The sequence below is a fragment of the Aptenodytes patagonicus genome, chromosome 7 (assembly GCF_965638725.1).
Source record: "Aptenodytes patagonicus chromosome 7, bAptPat1.pri.cur, whole genome shotgun sequence".
Taxonomy (NCBI): Eukaryota; Metazoa; Chordata; class Aves; order Sphenisciformes; family Spheniscidae; genus Aptenodytes; species Aptenodytes patagonicus.
Window position 1 is genome coordinate 24,835,459 of NC_134955.1, and position 12,463 is coordinate 24,847,921.

The window sequence follows — 12,463 nt, forward strand, 5'->3', positions numbered from 1 at the left end:
ACCTCGCTGGCACAGGTCAAACGCCCCTCAGAGAATGTGTTAAGGCCTGTTCCCAGTTAGCACTTCACATGCAGAAACACTGTTTTGGGAACAACAAGAAAGTTTAAGAATGTAGACAAGATGAGCCATGACACTCGACTCAGGGCCAGCAAACACTTTCTGGACTAAGTTCAAGAAGAGTCTTCAAATCTAGAGCCTAGTGATTAAGATTTTCTTCTAGAAGACAGGTTTTAACCCCATTAAGCTAAGAGAGTAACTGAATTTTGACCTCTTTTTGTTTGACAATTGTTGCAATGACTATTGTAATAAGAAAGGTAAGAGAACATCACCACCACCTACAATTGGAGAGAATAACTTGTTTCTGGCTATAAATGGTTCCTGACTGTACACCAGAAATAGAGTAACATTTCCCTGCAATTGCAAATTCCTCAGCTCTGGGGCGCAAGGAAAAAGGGAGGTAGGATCCTAGACACATCCACCTTTGAATATGTTCAAAGGGTTATGAGGCATCTTACTCAAAGTTGAGTTTTAGTATCAGTATATACAGAGGCTCTTAATTCTCTCTGTGTACTGTACTGAGGGTGGAGGCATACTTCTGCTCTTGGACTCCAAAAAATCCATAGGAGAAAGTAGGCCTGAGTGCCACTTTACTGAGAGTCTAGTCCAAAGCATTGCAAATACATTGAATCTTTACTAAATACTGGGTTAGCTTTGAATTTGATTGTGCAGGAATTCACTCATTCAAATTCACTCATTTTGCAGCCAGTATAATTCTTTTGTAAAAAAGGCATAAAATCTGTAGATGTAACAAGGGAAAAAGAACAACATACTTTGAGGTTTTAATTAATATTAGTCTAATTTTGGAGAGTAGCAGATATGTATTCATTTTAGATTTATTTATAATAATAATAATCAGGCACACACTGGACACAGTGACATAAGTTACTTAACTGAAAAACAAACTTAGCATAAAGACCACCCCAATCCTTGTCCTCTCACTATGCTACCTCTGGTACAGGAAGAAGATGGAAATGATATACAAGATTTACACCATGTATTGAATGTGAGGATTAACACACTTGGTCTTCCTTGGACCAACTAGAAAAGCTAATTCCAGCGTTAGTGACTCTAAAGCAGGATACTTATCAATTTCCACATAGTTTCTCAGGATTAACTCATAGATTTATTCTCTTGTTGTGTAGGAAAGAAGCAAATAAATTATGCTTCAGTGAAATTGGGCTGGCATAAGCAAAACATGAGCAAGAGCCAGAACATACCTTGTTTTCCACTTGTAATTCAAGACTACAGGCCCTCAAAATTTGCAGTCCATGGAATATCTTTCTGCATTATCTGTATCTCTGCATTAGCTGTCTCTAGAGATGCTTATAAATGTGATATATGAGCTCATAAGGTGGCTGTCTCAGATCCTGTGCAGTTTAGGATCAGTGGAAATGTTGCATAAAGCAGACATAGCAAGAATTTGGCAGTCACCCGCATGTGAATAATTTTTAAAATGAGGGTCAGAGGTGTAAAGTAGAACAAAATTATTAGATCATATTCTCCAACTTAGTGAGTTCTCTGTCCCTGTAACCTTCAGCCCTCAGATTGCTGAACTGTATGAAGAGCAGTGCTTCTATAAGGCAAAACAAAATCTTTTAATACAAATACAATACATGCAGGTTATTTCAGCGTAACTAAATTTAACACAACAGGGCATGTTGGCAAACACTGAGTACCAGCTGCCAGCACTCAGAGCTGACACAATTATTCTTTGTTCAGTTAATTATCTAGGTTGGTTAATTGCTATATTGCAGTCTAATTATAGTAGAAGTTATATGATCACTTCTTTCACTAATCATTTGGCTCTATGGATCAAATCTTACTTTCAAAAGCAAAATTCTCTAATTTATATAAATTTGGAGCTTTAGGTTACAGGCATGAGCACTGGGACTAATCTCATTTTTGTTCATAATTTTAATGGCAGAAATGTTTTTTTTTTACTTTTAAGACTATCACTTAATTTCAGGTAAACAATATCATATGTGGTAGAAGTGCAAATTATATCTTAGACTGCCTGCTAGAGCTGTGAATGCTCTGAAATACTTAGGTTCTGGGAAGAGAGATTTTGTAATTTCTTTTTTGAGTGTTGGATCTATGTAGCTCCACACACAGCAATCACAAAAAGGAGAGCCTCAAAACACTTGTCTGAGAGTTTGTTCACAACTGGCGTTGTATGTAACAGGCTCTTGAAATTTGATAGGGATCGGAAAGTTTTGACTCAATAGGCTCAAATGTGTATTGTATCCGATTGTATCCTGTATGACAGGATTCTCCATACTGTCATACATGTTGATCACATGGAACCACTAAACTGAAAGACACAGATTTTTCTTAGGTTCTTTGGGCTTTAAGTAATTACTTTGCAGCTTCAGTTTTCTGCCATTTTGTATGGATTTCAAAACAGTACCGATTGTTATTTAGTCTGGGAAGTGCTGGGAAGTAAAATAAATGGGAATATACTGTGTCACCACTTTAAAGAAAAGTACTTAGAGGGCATTTTCTAATAGAATTATGGAAATCTGAATGTTCAACAGAAAGGTTACTGCTTGCATCTGGTTTTGCACATGCAAAGAAATGCTACTGAGGCATTGTGAAAGCTTGTGTTTGTCCTTAATAATCTGAGAAAAGGCTTTACTCCCTACACTTGTACTGAACTTCTCTCTAATGTGGCACTGCACCACACATCAAGTTTTTATCTCCTCAATTCATAATATAAAAGTCCATTTATAGCACAGAATAATGGGCATATTTTATTTCCAATTAAGATTACTCATCTGTTCACAACCACCAAGATTTCTACTGTGCTTTTAATTTATCATTGCTTACTTTAATGCACCCAGTTTAATCACAGTAGCACCAGGAATCAGATCATTATAACCAGAGCTGTACTGAACTAATTTAATCTTCTTTGGGGAAAAAAAAGAGTGCGAGATAACATTTTAGATTCCAAGTACTTGGGCTTTTATTTTTACAACATTACTTACCATCTCCCATTTTATTTCAAAACTGCTTAAAATGATGAGGCTGGCATACCAGTTTGACTACCCTGACTCCAAAAAAATGTTAACTCTCCATCCAGAACTGTACAACATTGAGATAGATATTACAAAGAGAAAGAGTTGATTTGATGTAACACTAATCAACAGTAACAACACAAAGAATGTAAAGGCAGTGCCCTTTTAAACCTCAGCTCAGGACTAAAGTTTGTTAAAATTCCTTAGAATGGTCATATTTTATTTCACGCATTTGCACATTTCAAAAGCACCATAGAAATTTTCCAGTGTCTGTGTATTTCTGTGCAAGAGAGACCCAGATCCAGGGAATACGGAAGATCAGGACTGAGGTGTTCTGACAAATCTGCCTCAGGAGTATAGGAAAGTTATTTTAGAAACTGCTCCAAGCCAAGATCAAAATGCTATGTTGAAATAGCAGAGGACTACAGTTAAGAATTACTACTGCTTGTGATATACATGAGAGGTGAAGGAGTGTGAGTCCTGACATTGCAAATACATGAAAGGTTAGGACTGCAGTGAATCACAGTAACAGCTGAAGGATCCACTCTCACAATCTTCTGCTACAAAAGCATTTCCAGGACTGAAATGTCATGGTTGAAATATACCATTTTAGAAGTAAACACTATTTAGGGTTAAAACTTTGCTGCTTGTTCAATTAGCTCCAAATCTTTCACTCAAGGAAACAGAGGGCACAGGCTTGTTTTCTTGGTAAAAGTTATTTTGCACCATATAGTAGAGATTTATTCATAGTGGCTGCAAATGCTAGAGGCATTTTCAGCTCTACAATGCAGCAGTGCATCTCATCAATGAAAGTTTTTAAAGCTAGTAAATATATTTATTTTTGTCACTAGAAAAAAACATCATCACTGTTGCATACAGGTAATTGAACTTATTTTATTTTCTAAGTGTGTACTTGTAAACTCAAGCTGTCGTCAATATCGTAGTCACCTGGCAAGCTTCCTTATGAAGCAGCTAGTCAGCAAGAACTTCAATCAGTAGAGAAAAAGAAGTCCCAAAGGTCATTTTCCAAAGTGAATGTTTTAGGATGTGAATACCCGCTGGCCTATGAGTTGTTCTGTTTATTGTCATGAAAAACATCTTAATTGTCTAGAGTGTTTCAGGGAAGTCCCAGGCAAGGAACACAGAGCAAGGAAATGCTACTATACTGACACTTGACTCTATCTGTAGCCCCTTCAAACTGCAGCCAGCATAAACAAACACAACCTTCAGGATCTGAGAATAACCAGAGTAAAAATAGCCACTGAAGAACAGAAAGGTCATTGTAAACTGGGATGGGATGGTATGTAGATCTCCAGCAGTAGTGAAACTGTTTGTGAAACCTTAATACCCATACCAGCTTTACATATATGCATTTCTGTTCAAGAAAGTCCTAGCAAAGAAAGAAAGAAGGTGAAGGACCAACATGCATCAGCAACATGTCTCAAAGGCACAGAAATAAAATTTCAGGAAGTGTTTCAAGCCAGCAACAATATCCAGTGTTAGAAGAGGAGTTGGATACAATAAAAGCTAAGGTAAGCGACAAGATGTAGAAATGTCTAACCTTAAAGAGATAAAGCAATGTGCAGAACACTGCAGCTCATGTCAGGAAATAAGATACAAGTACACATAAGAAATTTTCATTAGAAGGAACTGCACTGTCTTTTGCTTACAGGCCTTGTGGCACTAGTTGCTTGCTATACATCAGCTTGTTGCTGTACTGGCAATGAGGCTTTTCCTATCAAGCCCAGTCAGCCTTCATTACTTATGGTAATGAGTGACAGTTCTTTCGCTCGTCTCTTCTTCATTTCAGATGTTACTGTATAGGAACTGATATGCTTATTTCTGTAAAGCAACTGTAATTTTCAGCCCAGCTTGAAATACATTTTCTTGTTCATCTGAAATAGATGAAATTAGTCTTAGTTTTTTTCTTGCAGTTGCTCTACAAATAGAAATCTATTTACAGGTAAATGTATTGTAGGCATATTGATTCACAAGTCTGTCACCCCTACAAATAGTTACCACTAGTGACATACAAAATATCCATATCAGTCCTCAGATTATTTGTGTATAAATTTTGGAAGATTCCAGGAAACCCTACACCAGATATGCAAGTGAATGCACTTTCAGATATTTTGTAAAAATATGCCCACCTTTTTAGCAAATGTATGTTAGGAGAGATTTTTTTAGCCTCCTTTCCTACAAGGAAGGTAGAGCTATCATGGTCTTTTGTACCTTATATACACTGCAAGGGTTGAATAGTATTGTCCTGCACTCCAGGACCACCATTATTCTTGCAAAGGAGTTGAGACTTGAAGCCTTCAGGGATACTGTGGAAAGGGAAATCCTATCCAAATACCACAGGAAAGACCTGTTCTAGAGAAAAAATAAATGGGATAGGGAAACAAATTATGGTTCATAAGGAGATACCCAAGATTATAGAAATCAAAGGACTTTGGAAGGAAGAAAAAGAGCTAAAAATAACAAGAATGTTAGTTGCATGAATTTGAATAGTTAAATTCAAGACAATTCAGCATTCTACACTAAATTTTTCCTTCTAAACTAATTCTGCTTGAGGTTGGAGCACACTGGTAAGCAGAAGGGAGTTATAGGAAATGGGGGGGGTCAGTTCAATGCTGAATAGTGCTATGGATAAAGAGAACTTGATTCTGCAGAATTGTCAATCTGGCCTTTTCACACAACATTAAATTAATTAAATAACAAGACCAAAGCATTTCTCTGCCTGAATTACTCCATTTTTCTCTGAAAGTGGTAGAATATAATTATGCTCACATATGTAAGAGGCTCCTGTAAAAAGCAAAATCTATTAATCTGTTAATCAGGCCACACTTCAATAGAACTTTTAATGCTGTGCATCCAGGGGTGCTTCACCAAAAGGCAAATTAGAAACTCAATTAATTATGAATTATTTTAATAAATGACTTGTAAACCTGGATTTAAAGGAGCTATACATTTGCCAACATAGCAAATTCACCCCAAAGCTAGGATGAACTGCAGCTGGAAACATCACAAAAAGATGAGACGAAACATTGGTTTAATCTGAACCTAGAAAAAAATTGAAACCTACTGAATTTTGAAGATCCTAATAGAAATCTAACCCTGCAGGTCAAAGAGGAGGAAGTAAGTATAACATACTAACCACACAAACTTCCTAGTGGTTACCAGCATTCTAGATACTAAGTGCCAAAACTTACAATAAGATAAACAAAAATTGGGTTTAATGGATCTGAAAAAGAAAAGCTTACTACAGGATTGAAGCTAAGTAGGTCACTTCATATATGCTGTAATATGAACACAGACTGAAGTCAGGTACAGGAGTGAACATCAAAAAACCCCTGCATTTTCCATTCCAGGTACCTAATAATTGTGGCATATTGACATACTAAAAATGTGAAGTTGCTGCAGTACCACATTACTGTGCAGGACCAATGCAGAGGTTTTAATGGTGCCTACAGAATTAATAACAATGTGTTTTTATGTAAGCATACTGTATTGTCTTTATTGTCATTTAAAGAATCATTTTTAGGCTTTCTATTGCTTAAATACTTACAGGTTACTAGGAACATTTTTCAGCTTATATGAAGGGAAAAGAAAATTTGTAAACTGCAGTCTCCCTAATTCCCTGAACTACTCAGAGGTCTGTACAGTCAAGGCAATAAAATGTCGTACAATAACATTGCTTATATGAGAAAGGAAAGAATTTTACTATGCATGGTACTTGGGTATCATCAACTTTCTGTCTTTTGGTTATGTTAGCTCCCCTGGCAGCATACAGTTTCACTCCTGTCAGCCCTGCTTCTACCCCTCAATGACTCCTCACCCTTTCCAAGAGAGTGAGCACTTACAAAAGGCTCTGACACCTTCCCATTGCTCTACTCTGTCTGATAAGCAGGTGAAAGCCTCCCCAGGCATGTGACCAGACTTTCAGAAAACAGAAAAGGATGACTCAGGAGATGTAACACCATCTTTGATAGGAAAACATGTAGAATGCAGAAGCAAGGGAGGTGAGCAGAAGCTGGGACAACTTAATATTTAGCTGGATGTCCAGGCATAGAGCCTTCTGTGAATACTTCTTATCTGAAAGGTTTTCAAGTGGAAAATTCTTACAAGAGTTAATATGAAAATATCAGTCTGTCACCTTCTCTGTAGACTGTAGACTCAAGTGAGAAATCATATATTGCTCCACAGTTGTTCCATTGTTTCTGGAGAATATTTTCCCCAAATGGATTTTTTTTTTCCTGGCTATGTAGTTTTACAACATGTTATACTACTGTGCTCAACAGAAAGATTTCAAATAATTACGAGAGTAACTTTCTTGTTGTAGTAAGTCTGCTATCCTTGGGTTGCATGTGAAACATATTTACCCTTTCTACTTGTATTCATCTGATATATTTTGGTTTTTATTGAATACCTTACCAAAGGTACTTAAACTACACTTTCCTCGTTCTTTAGATTTTTATCACCAAAATTGCTTTTGGAATACAAAGTGGAAAAATTGAGTGACTTATGACCAAAAATCAGAAATGAGTAGCAGGCTTTGTTGAAAAAAACAGCAGTTGTAGAATTCATGATATATTGGTGCCAGCCTGTGAGACAATTGTTGCACTGCTGGAACAATTCAAGGACTCAAGGGTAGGAAGAGAAAAGGCAAAATGCTATTGAGTGTAGATAGAAAATAGATTTGGGGAAATCAGAAAGCGAGTTACATTTGGAATTTATCTTACCCAGCTAGAAGAGGTTAAGGAAGAACCTATCTAAGAAGTCCTGAGGATTTCCATAGCCTCATTTACAGGGCCATTAAAGGTTCCATTTACCTCAGGCAATGCTTTTTTTACTTGGAAATTGGAAAAAGGCACTGATGTTTTAAATTTATCACATGGCTTTGCACTCATCAAATTTCCTGAGTCCTTTGCACGATACAAATGCCAGCATTTCCACAAACTATTTTTCAGAGGCTTACATGTATTTCTGGTTTACACCTGAGGATATGAAAGATATGAGGATGTATGACACAAAATGTAAACGCAAAGCTGAGTTTCATGTAAATGTGAGTCTAGCCCCAAAATCTGTAGGAAGAGTGGTCATCCACCATTTTATGCATTCAGACTTGGAGCTAATGTTTATAATACAAACCAGACTTCATAACATATACGTTATATCAAAGCACAAAGACATTCAACAGTACTGCCCAAAACCAAGAGCTAGTCAAGCTTGCTCTTTCAAAGGCCAGTTCTGCCAAAGTTTCAACACCTGATAAACCGTGATGAACAAAGCATCCCTAATGGAAGATGTAAAAACCCTCTGACCTCTCATCAATCTACTGTGAATTCTCTAATCTACTGTTCTCAGCCTGTTATAGTTCATAAATGACAATCAGCAGTTCCTAAACTGCAGTTCTAATAAGTCACCAGTGCTTGTAGTGAATTTTGTGCCAGGCTTTACATAATTTTGTGACATTCATTAGTTTTATTATTTATCATTAGTATTCATTTATTAGTAGTAGTATTTATTCCACCTTAGTCATGTAGTCAGGAGATATTAAGTCAAAGACAATTATAGGAGCACAAAAACAGTTCATAGTTTTATATATAGTTCTGCATATAAATGGATGCCTTTCCACCACAGCATTGATCTTAAAGGCCTGTGTTCAGCTGTTGTCTAGAAGCACCCGCAATCCTTTGGCCTTTAACTTCCCATCACTGGGTTCCCCAGACACTGAGACCTATACCCATGCTAGAATGGTCAACAGAGGCAGGACACTGGAACATGATCATCTGGCAAAATATTTTCTGAGAATGTTTTCTCATGCACTTTTTAGCCCGGCTAGCACTCTCCCAAACAACAAGTGGTCATCAAGCTCTTTTGGTCCCTCCTACTGAAGCTGTTCCAAGGATGAATGGGGTAATTAAAATTTCACTGTTCAACTGAGACTCAGCAAATGAGAGCTGATGAATATGTGGGCCTACACTTGAGGAACAAGGAACCCTCATGGGAATGCGAAGCTCTGAACTTCTGTCTTTGATCAATATTTATTATAGAATAGTTTGATAGCTACTTGAGAAAGGGCTGGAATTTGTCTGCTGTTGGGACCAATATGCTAACTAATAGGCCAGGGAAAACAGCAATACCAAAACATAGATTCACAAGTGCTATGCCTATACTGTGGGTCTTGGAAGCATACAAACACTAATATCACTTCCCTAGTGTTAACAGCTAACAGATTTTTTCATATTGCCTTATGTCTCTGTTGAAGGTTGCTTACCTTCAGCTGATTGTCTAGCACTCCGCAGTTTGTCTCTTTCAGAAAGTAATCTCCAGGTATTATCTCTATGCAGCAGTAAAGATATCTTTCTCCCACAGCAAATAATAATAATGTTGCAATATTACTATTTTCACTAGAACAGAAAATAAAATATGACTTAGATAAAATTAAAAATTACAAATTTTCATTCTGTCATCCATTAAATAGCTTAAACTACTTTGAGGCAGTTTACAGTATTGCTAGTCCCTGTTGACCCAAATCCATAAACTCATGTCACAAAAGTGATCACAGACTGAAAAATATATAAGAAATGAGGTGATTCTGCTTGTTTGTTTCTGCTACGGTTTATATTTTTATCTCATACTATAATTGTTAACGCCAGAAATACATTTTCTTCACACTGATAATGATAGATTTTTTAAAAAGCCATTTGACAACATTGTGGTTTAACCCCAGCCGACTAGCTACTATGAAGAAAATTAACTCTACTCCAGCCAAAAACAGCACAGAGAATTAGGAGGTCTTAAAAACTTTCAGAAATTATACACAGTGATAATAATACTTTATTATTATTATTATTATTATTATTATTATTATTATTATTATTATTATTATTATTTATTAGATAAAGGAACAAACAAGCAGCTCAGTCCTGCAATGTATTTCTACTAAATCCAGTAATTTTAAGGATCCCTTTGACACCCATTGAAATCAGTATGCACTGGCAAAGTTGGCACAATGAAAGAATAATTACGTAGTCTAAGATCATACTTAATTTGCTTTTTACTTTACTATAGGATCAAAGGGAATAATTTTAGTGCACATATGGATATTTACTTGAGCAAACTGGAAAGTAGCTCTTTCTACCATTAACCTTGACTATAGCAAAGTTTGGCAAATGGTCACATATCCTTATCCCTGCAGAAAATGGGAAATTAAATTTGTAGAAATGTCTTGAAGTCTTCAAATAAGACTGCAGAAAACATGATTATTTCAAAATTTAAAAAAAAAAAAATCTTATTTTAATGCTACAGGATTAAGCTGTGGTACTCACTGCCAATGGGAAGCTCTGAGGTCAAGAATATAAGATAGGCTGAAGGTTTTTAAGAAAGTCAAAGTTATCCTGGATTATAAGAATCAACTCTTAAAAATTTGGAAGGAATATTAAACTTCAGGATAACCTCTGATTTAGCAAATCTCCAGGTACTGAAAACAAAGACAAGAATGGGTATGGATGTCTTACAGCTTTATCTGAAACATTAGATATTGGACATTATTGCATTTTTTTGACATTACACACACACTTACACAAATAGAACTTGGGTCGGGTTCAGCACAGGGGGGAAAAAAATCTTTTGTTTCTTTTTACCTGAAATTAAAAAAGTTTTTCACATTCACTTCAAATAGTAGTGGAAGAGAATTTGAGACTACATACAAACAAAATAGGAATAGAATGACTAGGACTATTCTATAAAATATATATTTTTTATTTTCTGTAGTTCTATTTTTCCTGTTCTTTGTGAGACACATATGCTTGCTGAAAACACAGAAATTGAAATTAGGTATATTTAAAATAATTGGCACTTAAAATAGCTTTTGGAAGGAAAAAGATACAAAAAAGTAGACATACTTGCTCTCTGAAGCAAGAGAGATGGATTCAGGCTTGACTCTTCTTAATTAGTTTCTTTCTAATTCAGTGCAATCTACTTGGATTCTTTTCAAAGTTGTGACTAAAGATATATCTTGTTACAGACTTGCTTACAAATAAGCACCTATGCTGTACTATGAGAAGTACATTTTGTTATTAAAAATTTGGCTTAACTGTCTATAATAAGCAATGATTAATGATAGGTTGATTTCTGGATGCTTAACCATTTTGAAAGCACCTGAATTTCAGAGTTATGAACTCTTCTATAACTTCTGAAATGGGAAAATGAAAAATACTATTCACTTGAGAAAACTGTCTGCCCTGAATAGTGACTTCCACATCAGTACTCCATTCCAAAGCACAAAGATTTCTAATTTAAATTCATTGCATTAAAAAAGTTGTTTAGCATCAGATAATAATAAAATAAATTCATAACTCTTAACTTATGTAAAATTAAAAAATATTATTTATAGATACAGAAGCACATGTGTAAAATTGAAAGTGAAAATTTAGACATTTTTCTTAGATGCCTAGTACTTTCTGTGACTTTTTTAAGCAGAACATGAGAATAGAAGGGTGCTGATAAAATAAATTGATTTTGGTGGTTTTTTTAAACATCTTGAAATCCTGAGAGAGAAGTTGATAAAGAAAACAAGAGGATCATTTAGCCTTTTCATGCCTTCTGATTTTTTTTATTAATGTGTATGTGTTTCCTCCTTAGTTCTAGAGTTGCTGATGTTGCTGTGAGGAACTGGAAGAAACTGCAAGAAGTGGGCAGTGGACACACTGAGCTACTCCTGGGTGGCCAGCTGAGCTCCTATCTGTGAATGAAGGATGAGGTTTCTTGATAAAATATATGATCTAGTATTGTAGGAAGAGTAACCTCAAAAACACATTTTCCTCCAAATTTCTAGCCTGTTGTCATAAATATTTTAATATTAAAGCCAGATGATATTAGGCCTCCTGAAACCATTAATTTTACTCTCCCAAATTTTTTTTTTCCAGTCAAGTATAATTAATAGTTCTAAAGCAAAATAGTGTTAAAATCTTGACTAGTATTAAGGCATTAAAGGTAATAATAATTTACTGATGGTTTGATATTCTTTATTGCTTTATTTCTGGAAAGATTAAAGTAAATTTTTTTCTTTTTCTACTAGAGATATATTTTCCTCTTCTAGTGTCAGACAAGAAGCAGTGGTCTAACCTGTCATATGTCAGCTTACAGACCGATTAAACTTGCATCCCTGCATGTGAGAGAGTCATTGGAATTTACATTCACACTGATATCTAACAGTGGCAAGCAGCAGCTTTCACTTCAGGTTTCCCTCTATGAATAATATTAGCCATCAACTAATGTCTCCGAATATTAAGCATGTTTACAATGAATTAGAAACACGCACAGACATGCACATATGCACCTATATGCTGAGACAGGGGAAAACATTGTTTATATAGTTTTAG

At 35.6% G+C, this 12,463-nt stretch overlaps 1 long non-coding RNA gene across 1 annotated transcript; it reads left to right on the forward strand.

Moving 5' to 3' along the window:
* Positions 1-4,342: 4,342 nt before the first annotated feature.
* LOC143162824 (uncharacterized) lies at positions 4,343-12,079 on the forward strand. Its single transcript, XR_012995798.1, has 3 exons — positions 4,343-4,374; positions 4,459-4,606; positions 11,724-12,079. It is a non-coding gene; the product is annotated as an uncharacterized LOC143162824 (long non-coding RNA).
* The last annotated feature ends 384 nt before the right edge of the window (positions 12,080-12,463 follow it).